Genomic DNA, 16,145 nt, shown 5'->3' on the forward strand with positions numbered 1-16,145 from the left:
TTTTTGCTTTTCACAAACACACGAGGCTCTGCCAAACTGCAAAGCCTGCCAAAAATAGATTTAACTCGTGGGTGTTCCTCTCCACGGAAGTCTTTAGTAAAAGGCGAAAGACTTGTACGTTATGAAGAGAAACCAGAGTAAGTACGGCCCGCTCCTCGACAGCAGCCCAAGGAGCCCAGTCGTCCCAGCCACAACCTTCACGGTGAGCCTCACTCGCCTCCCGGGCCACACCCATTCCCCTACCCCGCGCTGCGCTTCAGGGAGTTTTGGGCGCCGGGATTGCTCGTCTGTCACGTCGTTGCCACTAGACCTTCTGGGGCCTGTACTACGAAGCAGGTTCTGCATGCCGGGGACATATTTTCCTTAGCTGGCCTCCCCGAGCCTAACATCGGCCACCCAGATAACCAGTACTAGGAAGCTGCCTAGCCACGAGGTCAAACGCGACAAAGAAGACCAGGAAATGCAGCCAAAGTACTACCGCCCCCCTCAGGCGCTCGAGAGGAGCAGGAGACATCAGAAGCGGATCAAACTGTGGAAACGCTTCACGATTTTGCGTGTCATCCTTTCGCAGGGGCCATGCTAATCTTCTCTGTATCGAATCCAATTTTTCATACGTGCTGCCGTAGCAAGCACACAAGTCCTCAGGCGCTGCTTCCCCTTTACTAGCCCGTGGGCAGAATGGCCCCTTGACCGCGGTGCAGTCTGGAGGACTTGTGAAAATCACAAAGTGGGTAAGGCCAGAAATGGCCTCATGCCAAATGAGGGGGCCACGCACAATTTGTCTGTCACGCAGGAGGCTTCATTTGGGCCCCAAAGCTAAGCATCCACTCCTATCACGCATGACAGGAAGCCACACTGCGCAGAGTTCTTCATGCCAAACCTCTTAAAAAATTGGTGATATCGTGCTACACAAACAAAATCGACAGGCTGAGCACTTGGCGTGTGTCCGACCTTGGTTGTCGCCCTTCTCTGAAAGCCAGCAGGGGGTGCCGGACTAGATGGCCCATTGGGTCAAAGTTTTACTCCAGGCCCTTTTTCGGGTAAGGCCGAGCCGACGAAATTCTTGAGAATGTCGCGTTCGGTATGCACAATATATTTTCTACATGTAACCGGCAAGAAACTTTGTCAGAGAGCAGGAACCTGTGATTGACTTACCCCGCCGCAATGCTGAGGATTGGTTTTCAGACGCGGGCTACCAGACAACAAAAGTAGGCAGGTGGCCGCAGACACTCCAGTGAGGACAAACGCAGGGAAAATGCTGTGCAGATTCAACGTGTATTTCGCAGCTCTTTGCAATACGGCAACGTTCCCACTCTGTCATGTTTGTCTGCTGATCAAATCAGAGGTGCAAATCTCACTCTGTGTCACTCTACGTTGCACGCCGCACTTTTGCCCCAGTTGTCATGGCTGACATGCAGCCATCTGAGACGGGCAGACTGAGGAGGCTGCTGCATTTCTTCTGAGTAATTGGCATTCCACAAAGCAGAGAGAAGGGTGCACCGTTCCCAGCGGCACTGCAATGCCGGGTCGATGCGTGGAGTGAACGGAGCAAGCCCCTTTTTCAACTCCAAGTGCAAAAAATCCTTTTAATATGTTGTCCCCTTATAGAGGACGTATCAGATATTAAACTGATAAGAACAGATACTACACTTGATCTTAGCCAAAAGGCCAAGAAGCGATGAACCCTTGCTGTTTGCTGCCCCGCCCCACCTCCTGCACAGTTCTGGCTCGTCGTGGTGCAGTCGTTTCAAACGACCGCAAGAACGACTGCCGCTTGGCAGCTCCGCCCAGGAGCTCCTTGGTAAGTAGGTAAGTAAGTAAGTAAGTAAGTAAGTAAGTAAATAAGTAAGTAAGTGAGCTTTTGTTCATACAGCACTTTTTAAAACACACAGTCACAACGTGCTTTACAGACACATACACGTGCAAAATCGAAACAGATGGATTAATAAAACAGACAAACACCACACAGAGAGAAATCAACCAAAATGAAATAAAACAGGACACGGGAAGAAGAAGGGAGGTATGTAGAAAGGCTTGCGGACGTCAATGGCCTTTGAGGCGTCTTTGAGGGAGGGATGCCCCACAACAGGGTTAATGTGGGACCTACGGCTAGTTCTGGTTAGAAGTCTAGCTGCTGTATTTTGGATTAACTGTAAATGTTTTAAAGAAGACTGACCGAGGCAGGTGTAGAGGGAGTTACAGTAGCCTAACCGGGAGAAAATGAACGCGTGGATTCATTGTTCAAGAACAACGGGGGACAATATAGGCCTTATTTTTGCAATATTTCTTAACTGAGAAAAACAGGACTGGACAAGCTCATTAACGGGACGGTCAAGCGTCGTATACTGGTCGAAGGTGATACCTTTAGAAAACCTTTGGCCGTGGACTTAAACGTTGGGGTGAAGCGGGCCAATGAACTGAGTAGCAGCGGTGACAAGGATCGGTGCTCCCACGCATCTTGTTATGGACAGCTGTTTTTGCTTTTCACAAACACACGAGGCTCTGCCAAACTGCAAAGCCTGCCAAAAATAGATTTAACTCGTGGGTGTTCCTCTCCACGGAAGTCTTTAGTAAAAGGCAAAAGACTTGTACGTCATGAAGAGAAACCAGAGTAAGTACGGCCCGCTCCTCGACAGCAGCCCAAGGAGCCCAGTCGTCCCAGCCACAACCTTCACGGTGAGCCTCACTCGCCTCCCGGGCCACACCCATTCCCCTACCCCGCGCTGCGCTTCAGGGAGTTTTGGGCGCCGGGATTGCTCGTCTGTCACGTCGTTGCCACTAGACCTTCTGGGGCCTGTACTACGAAGCAGGTTCTGCATGCCGGGGACATATTTTCCTTAGCTGGCCTCCCCGAGCCTAACATCGGCCACCCAGATAACCAGTACTAGGAAGCTGCCTAGCCACGAGGTCAAACGCGACAAAGAAGACCAGGAAATGCAGCCAAAGTACTACCGTCCCCCTCAGGCGCTCGAGAGGAGCAGGAGACATCAGAAGCGGATCAAAATGTGGAAACGCTTCACGATTTTGCGTGTCATCCTTTCGCAGGGGCCATGCTAATCTTCTCTGTATCGAATCCAATTTTTCATACGTGCTGCCGTAGCAAGCACACAAGTCCTCAGGCGCTGCTTCCCTTTTACTACCCCGTGGGCAGAATGGCCCCTTGACCGCGGTGCAGTCTGGAGGACTTGTGAAAATCACAAAGTGGGTAAGGCCAGAAATGGCCTCATGCCAAATGAGGGGGCCACGCACAATTTGTCTGTCACGCAGGAGGCTTCATTTGGGCCCCAAAGCTAAGCATCCACTCCTATCACGCATGACAGGAAGCCACACTGCGCAGAGTTCTTCATGCCAAACCTCTTAAAAAATTGGTGATATCGTGCTACACAAACAAAATCGACAGGCTGAGCACTTGGCGTGTGTCCGACCTTGGTTGTCGCCCTTCTCTGAAAGCCAGCAGGGGGTGCCGGACTAGATGGCCCATTGGGTCAAAGTTTTACTCCAGGCCCTTTTTCGGGTAAGGCCGAGCCGACGAAATTCTTGAGAATGTCGCGTTCGGTATGCACAATATATTTTCTACATGTAACCGGCAAGAAACTTTGTCAGAGAGCAGGAACCTGTGATTGACATACCCCGCCGCAATGCTGAGGATTGGTTTTCAGACGCGGGCTACCAGACAACAAAAGTAGGCAGGTGGCCGCAGACACTCCAGTGAGGACAAACGCAGGGAAAATGCTGTGCAGATTCGACGTGTATTTCGCAGCTCTTTGCAATACGGCAACGTTCCCACTCTGTCATGTTTGTCTGCTAATCAAATCAGAGGTGCAAATCTCACTCTGTGTCACTCTACGTTGCACGCCGCACTTTTGCCCCAGTTGTCATGGCTGACATGCAGCCATCTGAGACGGGCAGACTGAGGAGGCTGCTGCATTTCTTCTGAGTAATTGGCATTCCACAAAGCAGAGAGAAGGGTGCACCGTTCCCAGCGGCACTGCAATGCCGGGTCGATGCGTGGAGTGAACGGAGCAAGCCCCTTTTTCAACTCCAAGTGCAAAAAATCCTTTTAATATGTTGTCCCCTTATAGAGGACGTATCAGATATTAAACTGATAAGAACAGATACTACACTTGATCTTAGCCAAAAGGCAGAGAAGCGATGAACCCTTGCTGTTTGCTGCCCCGCCCCACCTCCTGCACAGTTCTGGCTCGTCGTGGTGCAGTCGTTTCAAACGACCGCAAGAACGACTGCCGCTTGGCAGCTCCGCCCAGGAGCTCCTTGGTAAGTAGGTAAGTAAGTAAGTAAGTAAGTAAGTAAGTAAATAAGTAAGTAAGTGAGCTTTTGTTCATACAGCACTTTTTAAAACACACAGTCACAACGTGCTTTACAGACACATACACGTGCAAAATCGAAACAGATGGATTAATAAAACAGACAAACACCACACAGAGAGAAATCAACCAAAATGAAATAAAACAGGACACGGGAAGAAGAAGGGAGGTATGTAGAAAGGCTTGCGGACGTCAATGGCCTTTGAGGCGTCTTTGAGGGAGGGACGCCCCACAACAGGGTTAATGTGGGACCTACGGCTAGTTCTGGTTAGAAGTCTAGCTGCTGTATTTTGGATTAACTGTAAACGTTTTAAAGAAGACTGACCGAGGCAGGTGTAGAGGGAGTTACAGTAGCCTAACCGGGAGAAAATGAACGCGTGGATTCATTGTTCAAGAACAACGGGGGACAATATAGGCCTTATTTTTGCAATATTTCTTAACTGAGAAAAACAGGACTGGACAAGCTCATTAACGGGACGGTCAAGCGTCGTATACTGGTCGAAGGTGATACCTTTAGAAAACCTTTGGCCGTGGACTTAAACGTTGGGGTGAAGCGGGCCAATGAACTGAGTAGCAGCGGTGACAAGGATCGGTGCTCCCACGCATCTTGTTATGGACAGCTGTTTTTGCTTTTCACAAACACACGAGGCTCTGCCAAACTGCAAAGCCTGCCAAAAATAGATTTAACTCGTGGGTGTTCCTCTCCACGGAAGTCTTTAGTAAAAGGCGAAAGACTTGTACGTCATGAAGAGAAACCAGAGTAAGTACGGCCCGCTCCTCGACAGCAGCCCAAGGAGCCCAGTCGTCCCAGCCACAACCTTCACGGTGAGCCTCACTCGCCTCCCGGGCCACACCCATTCCCCTACCCCGCGCTGCGCTTCAGGGAGTTTTGGGCGCCGGGATTGCTCGTCTGTCACGTCGTTGCCACTAGACCTTCTGGGGCCTGTACTACGAAGCAGGTTCTGCATGCCGGGGACATATTTTCCTTAGCTGGCCTCCCCGAGCCTAACATCGGCCACCCAGATAACCAGTACTAGGAAGCTGCCTAGCCACGAGGTCAAACGCGACAAAGAAGACCAGGAAATGCAGCCAAAGTACTACCGTCCCCCTCAGGCGCTCGAGAGGAGCAGGAGACATCAGAAGCGGATCAAAATGTGGAAACGCTTCACGATTTTGCGTGTCATCCTTTCGCAGGGGCCATGCTAATCTTCTCTGTATCGAATCCAATTTTTCATACGTGCTGCCGTAGCAAGCACACAAGTCCTCAGGCGCTGCTTCCCTTTTACTACCCCGTGGGCAGAATGGCCCCTTGACCGCGGTGCAGTCTGGAGGACTTGTGAAAATCACAAAGTGGGTAAGGCCAGAAATGGCCTCATGCCAAATGAGGGGGCCACGCACAATTTGTCTGTCACGCAGGAGGCTTCATTTGGGCCCCAAAGCTAAGCATCCACTCCTATCACGCATGACAGGAAGCCACACTGCGCAGAGTTCTTCATGCCAAACCTCTTAAAAAATTGGTGATATCGTGCTACACAAACAAAATCGACAGGCTGAGCACTTGGCGTGTGTCCGACCTTGGTTGTCGCCCTTCTCTGAAAGCCAGCAGGGGGTGCCGGACTAGATGGCCCATTGGGTCAAAGTTTTACTCCAGGCCATTTTTCGGGTAAGGCCGAGCCGACGACATTCTTGAGAATGTCGCGTTCGGTATGCACAATATATTTTCTACATGTAACCGGCAAGAAACTTTGTCAGAGAGCAGGAACCTGTGATTGACATACCCCGCCGCAATGCTGAGGATTGGTTTTCAGACGCGGGCTACCAGACAACAAAAGTAGGCAGGTGGCCGCAGACACTCCAGTGAGGACAAACGCAGGGAAAATGCTGTGCAGATTCAACGTGTATTTCGCAGCTCTTTGCAATACGGCAACGTTCCCACTCTGTCATGTTTGTCTGCTGATCAAATCAGAGGTGCAAATCTCACTCTGTGTCACTCTACGTTGCACGCCGCACTTTTGCCCCAGTTGTCATGGCTGACATGCAGCCATCTGAGACGGGCAGACTGAGGAGGCTGCTGCATTTCTTCTGAGTAATTGGCATTCCACAAAGCAGAGAGAAGGGTGCACCGTTCCCAGCGGCACTGCAATGCCGGGTCGATGCGTGGAGTGAACGGAGCAAGCCCCTTTTTCAACTCCAAGTGCAAAAAAACCTTTTAATATGTTGTCCCCTTATAGAGGACATATCAGATATTAAACTGATAAGAACAGATACTACACTTGATCTTAGCCAAAAGGCCGAGAAGCGATGAACCCTTGCTGTTTGCTGCCCCGCCCCACCTCCTGCACAGTTCTGGCTCGTCGTGGTGCAGTCGTTTCAAACGACCGCAAGAACGACTGCCGCTTGGCAGCTCCGCCCAGGAGCTCCTTGGTAAGTAGGTAAGTAAGTAAGTAAGTAAGTAAGTAAGTAAGTAAATAAGTAAGTAAGTGAGCTTTTGTTCATACAGCACTTTTTAAAACACACAGTCACAACGTGCTTTACAGACACATACACGTGCAAAATCGAAACAGATGGATTAATAAAACAGACAAACACCACACAGAGAGAAATCAACCAAAATGAAATAAAACAGGACACGGAAAGAAGAAGGGAGGTATGTAGAAAGGCTTGCGGACGTCAATGGCCTTTGAGGCGTCTTTGAGGGAGGGACGCCCCACAACAGGGTTAATGTGGGACCTACGGCTAGTTCTGGTTAGAAGTCTAGCTGCTGTATTTTGGATTAACTGTAAACGTTTTAAAGAAGACTGACCGAGGCAGGTGTAGAGGGAGTTACAGTAGCCTAACCGGGAGAAAATGAACGCGTGGATTCATTGTTCAAGAACAACGGGGGACAATATAGGCCTTATTTTTGCAATATTTCTTAACTGAGGAAAACAGGACTGGACAAGCTCATTAACGGGACGGTCAAGCGTCGTATACTGGTCGAAGGTGATACCTTTAGAAGACCTTTGGCCGTGGACTTAAACGTTGGGGTGAAGCGGGCCAATGAACTGAGTAGCAGCGGTGACAAGGATCGGTGCTCCCACGCATCTTGTTATGGACAGCTGTTTTTGCTTTTCACAAACACACGAGGCTCTGCCAAACTGCAAAGCCTGCCAAAAATAGATTTAACTCGTGGGTGTTCCTCTCCACGGAAGTCTTTAGTAAAAGGCGAAAGACTTGTACGTTATGAAGAGAAACCAGAGTAAGTACGGCCCGCTCCTCGACAGCAGCCCAAGGAGCCCAGTCGTCCCAGCCACAACCTTCACGGTGAGCCTCACTCGCCTCCCGGGCCACACCCATTCCCCTACCCCGCGCTGCGCTTCAGGGAGTTTTGGGCGCCGGGATTGCTCGTCTGTCACGTCGTTGCCACTAGACCTTCTGGGGCCTGTACTACGAAGCAGGTTCTGCATGCCGGGGACATATTTTCCTTAGCTGGCCTCCCCGAGCCTAACATCGGCCACCCAGATAACCAGTACTAGGAAGCTGCCTAGCCACGAGGTCAAACGCGACAAAGAAGACCAGGAAATGCAGCCAAAGTACTACCGCCCCCCTCAGGCGCTCGAGAGGAGCAGGAGACATCAGAAGCGGATCAAAATGTGGAAACGCTTCACGATTTTGCGTGTCATCCTTTCGCAGGGGCCATGCTAATCTTCTCTGTATCGAATCCAATTTTTCATACGTGCTGCCGTAGCAAGCACACAAGTCCTCAGGCGCTGCTTCCCCTTTACTACCCCGTGGGCAGAATGGCCCCTTGACCGCGGTGCAGTCTGGAGGACTTGTGAAAATCACAAAGTGGGTAAGGCCAGAAATGGCCTCATGCCAAATGAGGGGGCCACGCACAATTTGTCTGTCACGCAGGAGGCTTCATTTGGGCCCCAAAGCTAAGCATCCACTCCTATCACGCATGACAGGAAGCCACACTGCGCAGAGTTCTTCATGCCAAACCTCTTAAAAAATTGGTGATATCGTGCTACACAAACAAAATCGACAGGCTGAGCACTTGGCGTGTGTCCGACCTTGGTTGTCGCCCTTCTCTGAAAGCCAGCAGGGGGTGCCGGACTAGATGGCCCATTGGGTCAAAGTTTTACTCCAGGCCCTTTTTCGGGTAAGGCCGAGCCGACGAAATTCTTGAGAATGTCGCGTTCGGTATGCACAATATATTTTCTACATGTAACCGGCAAGAAACTTTGTCAGAGAGCAGGAACCTGTGATTGACATACCCCGCCGCAATGCTGAGGATTGGTTTTCAGACGCGGGCTACCAGACAACAAAAGTAGGCAGGTGGCCGCAGACACTCCAGTGAGGACAAACGCAGGGAAAATGCTGTGCAGATTCAACGTGTATTTCGCAGCTCTTTGCAATACGGCAACGTTCCCACTCTGTCATGTTTGTCTGCTAATCAAATCAGAGGTGCAAATCTCACTCTGTGTCACTCTACGTTGCACGCCGCACTTTTGCCCCAGTTGTCATGGCTGACATGCAGCCATCTGAGACGGGCAGACTGAGGAGGCTGCTGCATTTCTTCTGAGTAATTGGCATTCCACAAAGCAGAGAGAAGGGTGCACCGTTCCCAGCGGCACTGCAATGCCGGGTCGATGCGTGGAGTGAACAGAGCAAGCCCCTTTTTCAACTCCAAGTGCAAAAAAATCCTTTTAATATGTTGTCCCCTTATAGAGGACGTATCAGATATTAAACTGATAAGAACAGATACTACACTTGATCTTAGCCAAAAGGCCGAGAAGCGATGAACCCTTGCTGTTTGCTGCCCCGCCCCACCTCCTGCACAGTTCTGGCTCGTCGTGGTGCAGTCGTTTCAAACGACCGCAAGAACGACTGCCGCTTGGCAGCTCCGCCCAGGAGCTCCTTGGTAAGTAGGTAAGTAAGTAAGTAAGTAAGTAAGTAAGTAAATAAGTAAGTAAGTGAGCTTTTGTTCATACAGCACTTTTTAAAACACACAGTCACAACGTGCTTTACAGACACATACACGTGCAAAATCGAAACAGATGGATTAATAAAACAGACAAACACCACACAGAGAGAAATCAACCAAAATGAAATAAAACAGGACACGGGAAGAAGAAGGGAGGTATGTAGAAAGGCTTGCGGACGTCAATGGCCTTTGAGGCGTCTTTGAGGGAGGGACGCCCCACAACAGGGTTAATGTGGGACCTACGGCTAGTTCTGGTTAGAAGTCTAGCTGCTGTATTTTGGATTAACTGTAAACGTTTTAAAGAAGACTGACCGAGGCAGGTGTAGAGGGAGTTACAGTAGCCTAACCGGGAGAAAATGAACGCGTGGATTCATTGTTCAAGAACAACGGGGGACAATATAGGCCTTATTTTTGCAATATTTCTTAACTGAGGAAAACAGGACTGGACAAGCTCATTAACGGGACGGTCAAGCGTCGTATACTGGTCGAAGGTGATACCTTTAGAAGACCTTTGGCCGTGGACTTAAACGTTGGGGTGAAGCGGGCCAATGAACTGAGTAGCAGCGGTGACAAGGATCGGTGCTCCCACGCATCTTGTTATGGACAGCTGTTTTTGCTTTTCACAAACACACGAGGCTCTGCCAAACTGCAAAGCCTGCCAAAAATAGATTTAACTCGTGGGTGTTCCTCTCCACGGAAGTCTTTAGTAAAAGGCGAAAGACTTGTACGTTATGAAGAGAAACCAGAGTAAGTACGGCCCGCTCCTCGACAGCAGCCCAAGGAGCCCAGTCGTCCCAGCCACAACCTTCACGGTGAGCCTCACTCGCCTCCCGGGCCAAACCCATTCCCCTACCCCGCGCTGCGCTTCAGGGAGTTTTGGGCGCCGGGATTGCTCGTCTGTCACGTCGTTGCCACTAGACCTTCTGGGGCCTGTACTACGAAGCAGGTTCTGCATGCCGGGGACATATTTTCCTTAGCTGGCCTCCCCGAGCCTAACATCGGCCACCCAGATAACCAGTACTAGGAAGCTGCCTAGCCACGAGGTCAAACGCGACAAAGAAGACCAGGAAATGCAGCCAAAGTACTACCGCCCCCCTCAGGCGCTCGAGAGGAGCAGGAGACATCAGAAGCGGATCAAAATGTGGAAACGCTTCACGATTTTGCGTGTCATCCTTTCGCAGGGGCCATGCTAATCTTCTCTGTATCGAATCCAATTTTTCATACGTGCTGCCGTAGCAAGCACACAAGTCCTCAGGCGCTGCTTCCCTTTTACTACCCCGTGGGCAGAATGGCCCCTTGACCGCGGTGCAGTCTGGAGGATTTGTGAAAATCACAAAGTGGGTAAGGCCAGAAATGGCCTCATGCCAAATGAGGGGGCCACGCACAATTTGTCTGTCACGCAGGAGGCTTCATTTGGGCCCCAAAGCTAAGCATCCACTCCTATCACGCATGACAGGAAGCCACACTGCGCAGAGTTCTTCATGCCAAACCTCTTAAAAAATTGGTGATATCGTGCTACACAAACAAAATCGACAGGCTGAGCACTTGGCGTGTGTCCGACCTTGGTTGTCGCCCTTCTCTGAAAGCCAGCAGGGGGTGCCGGACTAGATGGCCCATTGGGTCAAAGTTTTACTCCAGGCCATTTTTCGGGTAAGGCCGAGCCGACGACATTCTTGAGAATGTCGCGTTCGGTATGCACAATATATTTTCTACATGTAACCGGCAAGAAACTTTGTCAGAGAGCAGGAACCTGTGATTGACATACCCCGCCGCAATGCTGAGGATTGGTTTTCAGACGCGGGCTACCAGACAACAAAAGTAGGCAGGTGGCCGCAGACACTCCAGTGAGGACAAACGCAGGGAAAATGCTGTGCAGATTCAACGTGTATTTCGCAGCTCTTTGCAATACGGCAACGTTCCCACTCTGTCATGTTTGTCTGCTAATCAAATCAGAGGTGCAAATCTCACTCTGTGTCACTCTACGTTGCACGCCGCACTTTTGCCCCAGTTGTCATGGCTGACATGCAGCCATCTGAGACGGGCAGACTGAGGAGGCTGCTGCATTTCTTCTGAGTAATTGGCATTCCACAAAGCAGAGAGAAGGGTGCACCGTTCCCAGCGGCACTGCAATGCCGGGTCGATGCGTGGAGTGAACAGAACAAGCCCCTTTTTCAACTCCAAGTGCAAAAAAATCCTTTTAATATGTTGTCCCCTTATAGAGGACGTATCAGATATTAAACTGATAAGAACAGATACTACACTTGATCTTAGCCAAAAGGCCGAGAAGCGATGAACCCTTGCTGTTTGCTGCCCCGCCCCACCTCCTGCACAGTTCTGGCTCGTCGTGGTGCAGTCGTTTCAAACGACCGCAAGAACGACTGCCGCTTGGCAGCTCCGCCCAGGAGCTCCTTGGTAAGTAGGTAAGTAAGTAAGTAAGTAAGTAAGTAAGTAAATAAGTAAGTAAGTGAGCTTTTGTTCATACAGCACTTTTTAAAACACACAGTCACAACGTGCTTTACAGACACATACACGTGCAAAATCGAAACAGATGGATTAATAAAACAGACAAACACCACACAGAGAGAAATCAACCAAAATGAAATAAAACAGGACACGGGAAGAAGAAGGGAGGTATGTAGAAAGGCTTGCGGACGTCAATGGCCTTTGAGGCGTCTTTGAGGGAGGGACGCCCCACAACAGGGTTAATGTGGGACCTACGGCTAGTTCTGGTTAGAAGTCTAGCTGCTGTATTTTGGATTAACTGTAAACGTTTTAAAGAAGACTGACCGAGGCAGGTGTAGAGGGAGTTACAGTAGCCTAACCGGGAGAAAATGAACGCGTGGATTCATTGTTCAAGAACAACGGGGGACAATATAGGCCTTATTTTTGCAATATTTCTTAACTGAGGAAAACAGGACTGGACAAGCTCATTAACGGGACGGTCAAGCGTCGTATACTGGTCGAAGGTGATACCTTTAGAAGACCTTTGGCCGTGGACTTAAACGTTGGGGTGAAGCGGGCCAATGAACTGAGTAGCAGCGGTGACAAGGATCGGTGCTCCCACGCATCTTGTTATGGACAGCTGTTTTTGCTTTTCACAAACACACGAGGCTCTGCCAAACTGCAAAGCCTGCCAAAAATAGATTTAACTCGTGGGTGATCCTCTCCACGGAAGTCTTTAGTAAAAGGCGAAAGACTTGTACGTTATGAAGAGAAACCAGAGTAAGTACGGCCCGCTCCTCGACAGCAGCCCAACGAGCCCAGTCGTCCCAGCCACAACCTTCACGGTGAGCCTCACTCGCCTCCCGGGCCACACCCATTCCCCTACCCCGCGCTGCGCTTCAGGGAGTTTTGGGCGCCGGGATTGCTCGTCTGTCACGTCGTTGCCACTAGACCTTCTGGGGCCTGTACTACGAAGCAGGTTCTGCATGCCGGGGACATATTTTCCTTAGCTGGCCTCCCCGAGCCTAACATCGGCCACCCAGATAACCAGTACTAGGAAGCTGCCTAGCCACGAGGTCAAACGCGACAAAGAAGACCAGGAAATGCAGCCAAAGTACTACCGCCCCCCTCAGGCGCTCGAGAGGAGCAGGAGACATCAGAAGCGGATCAAAATGTGGAAACGCTTCACGATTTTGCGTGTCATCCTTTCGCAGGGGCCATGCTAATCTTCTCTGTATCGAATCCAATTTTTCATACGTGCTGCCGTAGCAAGCACACAAGTCCTCAGGCGCTGCTTCCCTTTTACTACCCCGTGGGCAGAATGGCCCCTTGACCGCGGTGCAGTCTGGAGGATTTGTGAAAATCACAAAGTGGGTAAGGCCAGAAATGGCCTCATGCCAAATGAGGGGGCCACGCACAATTTGTCTGTCACGCAGGAGGCTTCATTTGGGCCCCAAAGCTAAGCATCCACTCCTATCACGCATGACAGGAAGCCACACTGCGCAGAGTTCTTCATGCCAAACCTCTTAAAAAATTGGTGATATCGTGCTACACAAACAAAATCGACAGGCTGAGCACTTGGCGTGTGTCCGACCTTGGTTGTCGCCCTTCTCTGAAAGCCAGCAGGGGGTGCCGGACTAGATGGCCCATTGGGTCAAAGTTTTACTCCAGGCCATTTTTCGGGTAAGGCCGAGCCGACGACATTCTTGAGAATGTCGCGTTCGGTATGCACAATATATTTTCTACATGTAACCGGCAAGAAACTTTGTCAGAGAGCAGGAACCTGTGATTGACATACCCCGCCGCAATGCTGAGGATTGGTTTTCAGACGCGGGCTACCAGACAACAAAAGTAGGCAGGTGGCCGCAGACACTCCAGTGAGGACAAACGCAGGGAAAATGCTGTGCAGATTCAACGTGTATTTCGCAGCTCTTTGCAATACGGCAACGTTCCCACTCTGTCATGTTTGTCTGCTAATCAAATCAGAGGTGCAAATCTCACTCTGTGTCACTCTACGTTGCACGCCGCACTTTTGCCCCAGTTGTCATGGCTGACATGCAGCCATCTGAGACGGGCAGACTGAGAAGGCTGCTGCATTTCTTCTGAGTAATTGGCATTCCACAAAGCAGAGAGAAGGGTGCACCGTTCCCAGCGGCACTGCAATGCCGGGTCGATGCGTGGAGTGAACGGAGCAAGCCCCTTTTTCAACTCCAAGTGCAAAAAATCCTTTTAATATGTTGTCCCCTTATAGAGGACGTATCAGATATTAAACTGATAAGAACAGATACTACACTTGATCTTAGCCAAAAGGCCGAGAAGCGATGAACCCTTGCTGTTTGCTGCCCCGCCCCACCTCCTGCACAGTTCTGGCTCGTCGTGGTGCAGTCGTTTCAAACGACCGCAAGAACGACTGCCGCTTGGCAGCTCCGCCCAGGAGCTCCTTGGTAAGTAGGTAAGTACGTAAGTAAGTAAATAAGTAAGTAAGTGAGCTTTTGTTCATACAGCACTTTTTAAAACACAGTCACAACGTGCTTTACAGACACATACACGTGCAAAATCGAAACAGATGGATTAATAAAACAGACAAACACCACACAGAGAGAAATCAACCAAAATGAAATAAAACAGGACACGGGAAGAAGAAGGGAGGTATGTAGAAAGGCTTGCGGACGTCAATGGCCTTTGAGGCGTCTTTGAGGGAGGGACGCCCCACAACAGGGTTAATGTGGGACCTACGGCTAGTTCTGGTTAGAAGTCTAGCTGCTGTATTTTGGATTAACTGTAAACGTTTTAAAGAAGACTGACCGAGGCAGGTGTAGAGGGAGTTACAGTAGCCTAACCGGGAGAAAATGAACGCGTGGATTCATTGTTCAAGAACAACGGGGGACAATATAGGCCTTATTTTTGCAATATTTCTTAACTGAGGAAAACAGGACTGGACAAGCTCATTAACGGGACGGTCAAGCGTCGTATACTGGTCGAAGGTGATACCTTTAGAAGACCTTTGGCCGTGGACTTAAACGTTGGGGTGAAGCGGGCCAATGAACTGAGTAGCAGCGGTGACAAGGATCGGTGCTCCCACGCATCTTGTTATGGACAGCTGTTTTTGCTTTTCACAAACACACGAGGCTCTGCCAAACTGCAAAGCCTGCCAAAAATAGATTTAACTCGTGGGTGTTCCTCTCCACGGAAGTCTTTAGTAAAAGGCGAAAGACTTGTACGTTATGAAGAGAAACCAGAGTAAGTACGGCCCGCTCCTCGACAGCAGCCCAAGGAGCCCAGTCGTCCCAGCCACAACCTTCACGGTGAGCCTCACTCGCCTCCCGGGCCACACCCATTCCCCTACCCCGCGCTGCGCTTCAGGGAGTTTTGGGCGCCGGGATTGCTCGTCTGTCACGTCGTTGCCACTAGACCTTCTGGGGCCTGTACTACGAAGCAGGTTCTGCATGCCGGGGACATATTTTCCTTAGCTGGCCTCCCCGAGCCTAACATCGGCCACCCAGATAACCAGTACTAGGAAGCTGCCTAGCCACGAGGTCAAACGCGACAAAGAAGACCAGGAAATGCAGCCAAAGTACTACCGTCCCCCTCAGGCGCTCGAGAGGAGCAGGAGACATCAGAAGCGGATCAAACTGTGGAAACGCTTCACGATTTTGCGTGTCATCCTTTCGCAGGGGCCATGCTAATCTTCTCTGTATCGAATCCAATTTTTCATACGTGCTGCCGTAGCAAGCACACAAGTCCTCAGGCGCTGCTTCCCCTTTACTACCCCGTGGGCAGAATGGCCCCTTGACCGCGGTGCAGTCTGGAGGACTTGTGAAAATCACAAAGTGGGTAAGGCCAGAAATGGCCTCATGCCAAATGAGGGGGCCACGCACAATTTGTCTGTCACGCAGGAGGCTTCATTTGGGCCCCAAAGCTAAGCATCCACTCCTATCACGCATGACAGGAAGCCACACTGCGCAGAGTTCTTCATGCCAAACCTCTTAAAAAATTGGTGATATCGTGCTACACAAACAAAATCGACAGGCTGAGCACTTGGCGTGTGTCCGACCTTGGTTGTCGCCCTTCTCTGAAAGCCAGCAGGGGGTGCCGGACTAGATGGCCCATTGGGTCAAAGTTTTACTCCAGGCCCTTTTTCGGGTAAGGCCGAGCCGACGAAATTCTTGAGAATGTCGCGTTCGGTATGCACAATATATTTTCTACATGTAACCGGCAAGAAACTTTGTCAGAGAGCAGGAACCTGTGATTGACATACCCCGCCGCAATGCTGAGGATTGGTTTTCAGACGCGGGCTACCAGACAACAAAAGTAGGCAGGTGGCCGCAGACACTCCAGTGAGGACAAACGCAGGGAAAATGCTGTGCAGATTCAACGTGTATTTCGCAGCTCTTTGCAATACGGCAACGTTC

At 50.5% G+C, this 16,145-nt stretch overlaps 20 non-coding genes across 20 annotated transcripts; all 20 read right to left on the bottom strand.

The window, feature by feature from the left end:
- Window positions 1-25: 25 nt before the first annotated feature.
- LOC137190168 (U5 spliceosomal RNA) lies at window positions 26-141 on the bottom strand. The gene has a single exon (XR_010930000.1). It is a non-coding gene; the product is annotated as a U5 spliceosomal RNA (small nuclear RNA).
- A 385-nt stretch (window positions 142-526) lies between these two features.
- LOC137190376 (U6 spliceosomal RNA) lies at window positions 527-633 on the bottom strand. The gene has a single exon (XR_010930202.1). It is a non-coding gene; the product is annotated as a U6 spliceosomal RNA (small nuclear RNA).
- Window positions 634-1,489: 856 nt separating this feature from the next.
- On the bottom strand, window positions 1,490-1,680 carry LOC137189982 (U2 spliceosomal RNA). Its single transcript, XR_010929823.1, has one exon. It is a non-coding gene; the product is annotated as a U2 spliceosomal RNA (small nuclear RNA).
- An 819-nt stretch (window positions 1,681-2,499) lies between these two features.
- LOC137190281 (U5 spliceosomal RNA) lies at window positions 2,500-2,615 on the bottom strand. Its single transcript, XR_010930111.1, has one exon. It is a non-coding gene; the product is annotated as a U5 spliceosomal RNA (small nuclear RNA).
- Window positions 2,616-3,000: 385 nt separating this feature from the next.
- Window positions 3,001-3,107, bottom strand: LOC137190335 (U6 spliceosomal RNA). Its single transcript, XR_010930161.1, has one exon. It is a non-coding gene; the product is annotated as a U6 spliceosomal RNA (small nuclear RNA).
- An 856-nt stretch (window positions 3,108-3,963) lies between these two features.
- On the bottom strand, window positions 3,964-4,154 carry LOC137189988 (U2 spliceosomal RNA). The gene has a single exon (XR_010929828.1). It is a non-coding gene; the product is annotated as a U2 spliceosomal RNA (small nuclear RNA).
- An 819-nt stretch (window positions 4,155-4,973) lies between these two features.
- Window positions 4,974-5,089, bottom strand: LOC137190280 (U5 spliceosomal RNA). The gene has a single exon (XR_010930110.1). It is a non-coding gene; the product is annotated as a U5 spliceosomal RNA (small nuclear RNA).
- A 385-nt stretch (window positions 5,090-5,474) lies between these two features.
- Window positions 5,475-5,581, bottom strand: LOC137190337 (U6 spliceosomal RNA). Its single transcript, XR_010930163.1, has one exon. It is a non-coding gene; the product is annotated as a U6 spliceosomal RNA (small nuclear RNA).
- Window positions 5,582-6,437: 856 nt separating this feature from the next.
- LOC137189990 (U2 spliceosomal RNA) lies at window positions 6,438-6,628 on the bottom strand. The gene has a single exon (XR_010929831.1). It is a non-coding gene; the product is annotated as a U2 spliceosomal RNA (small nuclear RNA).
- Window positions 6,629-7,451: 823 nt separating this feature from the next.
- LOC137190169 (U5 spliceosomal RNA) lies at window positions 7,452-7,567 on the bottom strand. Its single transcript, XR_010930001.1, has one exon. It is a non-coding gene; the product is annotated as a U5 spliceosomal RNA (small nuclear RNA).
- Window positions 7,568-7,952: 385 nt separating this feature from the next.
- LOC137190338 (U6 spliceosomal RNA) lies at window positions 7,953-8,059 on the bottom strand. The gene has a single exon (XR_010930164.1). It is a non-coding gene; the product is annotated as a U6 spliceosomal RNA (small nuclear RNA).
- Window positions 8,060-8,915: 856 nt separating this feature from the next.
- LOC137190095 (U2 spliceosomal RNA) lies at window positions 8,916-9,107 on the bottom strand. The gene has a single exon (XR_010929933.1). It is a non-coding gene; the product is annotated as a U2 spliceosomal RNA (small nuclear RNA).
- Window positions 9,108-9,926: 819 nt separating this feature from the next.
- Window positions 9,927-10,042, bottom strand: LOC137190170 (U5 spliceosomal RNA). Its single transcript, XR_010930002.1, has one exon. It is a non-coding gene; the product is annotated as a U5 spliceosomal RNA (small nuclear RNA).
- A 385-nt stretch (window positions 10,043-10,427) lies between these two features.
- Window positions 10,428-10,534, bottom strand: LOC137190339 (U6 spliceosomal RNA). The gene has a single exon (XR_010930165.1). It is a non-coding gene; the product is annotated as a U6 spliceosomal RNA (small nuclear RNA).
- An 856-nt stretch (window positions 10,535-11,390) lies between these two features.
- LOC137190119 (U2 spliceosomal RNA) lies at window positions 11,391-11,582 on the bottom strand. Its single transcript, XR_010929957.1, has one exon. It is a non-coding gene; the product is annotated as a U2 spliceosomal RNA (small nuclear RNA).
- Window positions 11,583-12,401: 819 nt separating this feature from the next.
- On the bottom strand, window positions 12,402-12,517 carry LOC137190286 (U5 spliceosomal RNA). The gene has a single exon (XR_010930116.1). It is a non-coding gene; the product is annotated as a U5 spliceosomal RNA (small nuclear RNA).
- Window positions 12,518-12,902: 385 nt separating this feature from the next.
- LOC137190340 (U6 spliceosomal RNA) lies at window positions 12,903-13,009 on the bottom strand. The gene has a single exon (XR_010930166.1). It is a non-coding gene; the product is annotated as a U6 spliceosomal RNA (small nuclear RNA).
- An 856-nt stretch (window positions 13,010-13,865) lies between these two features.
- Window positions 13,866-14,056, bottom strand: LOC137189961 (U2 spliceosomal RNA). Its single transcript, XR_010929802.1, has one exon. It is a non-coding gene; the product is annotated as a U2 spliceosomal RNA (small nuclear RNA).
- An 805-nt stretch (window positions 14,057-14,861) lies between these two features.
- LOC137190171 (U5 spliceosomal RNA) lies at window positions 14,862-14,977 on the bottom strand. The gene has a single exon (XR_010930003.1). It is a non-coding gene; the product is annotated as a U5 spliceosomal RNA (small nuclear RNA).
- A 385-nt stretch (window positions 14,978-15,362) lies between these two features.
- LOC137190377 (U6 spliceosomal RNA) lies at window positions 15,363-15,469 on the bottom strand. The gene has a single exon (XR_010930203.1). It is a non-coding gene; the product is annotated as a U6 spliceosomal RNA (small nuclear RNA).
- Between the last annotated feature and the right edge of the window lie 676 nt (window positions 15,470-16,145).

The sequence above is a fragment of the Thunnus thynnus genome, chromosome 9 (assembly GCF_963924715.1).
Source record: "Thunnus thynnus chromosome 9, fThuThy2.1, whole genome shotgun sequence".
Lineage (NCBI taxonomy): Eukaryota > Metazoa > Chordata > Actinopteri > Scombriformes > Scombridae > Thunnus > Thunnus thynnus.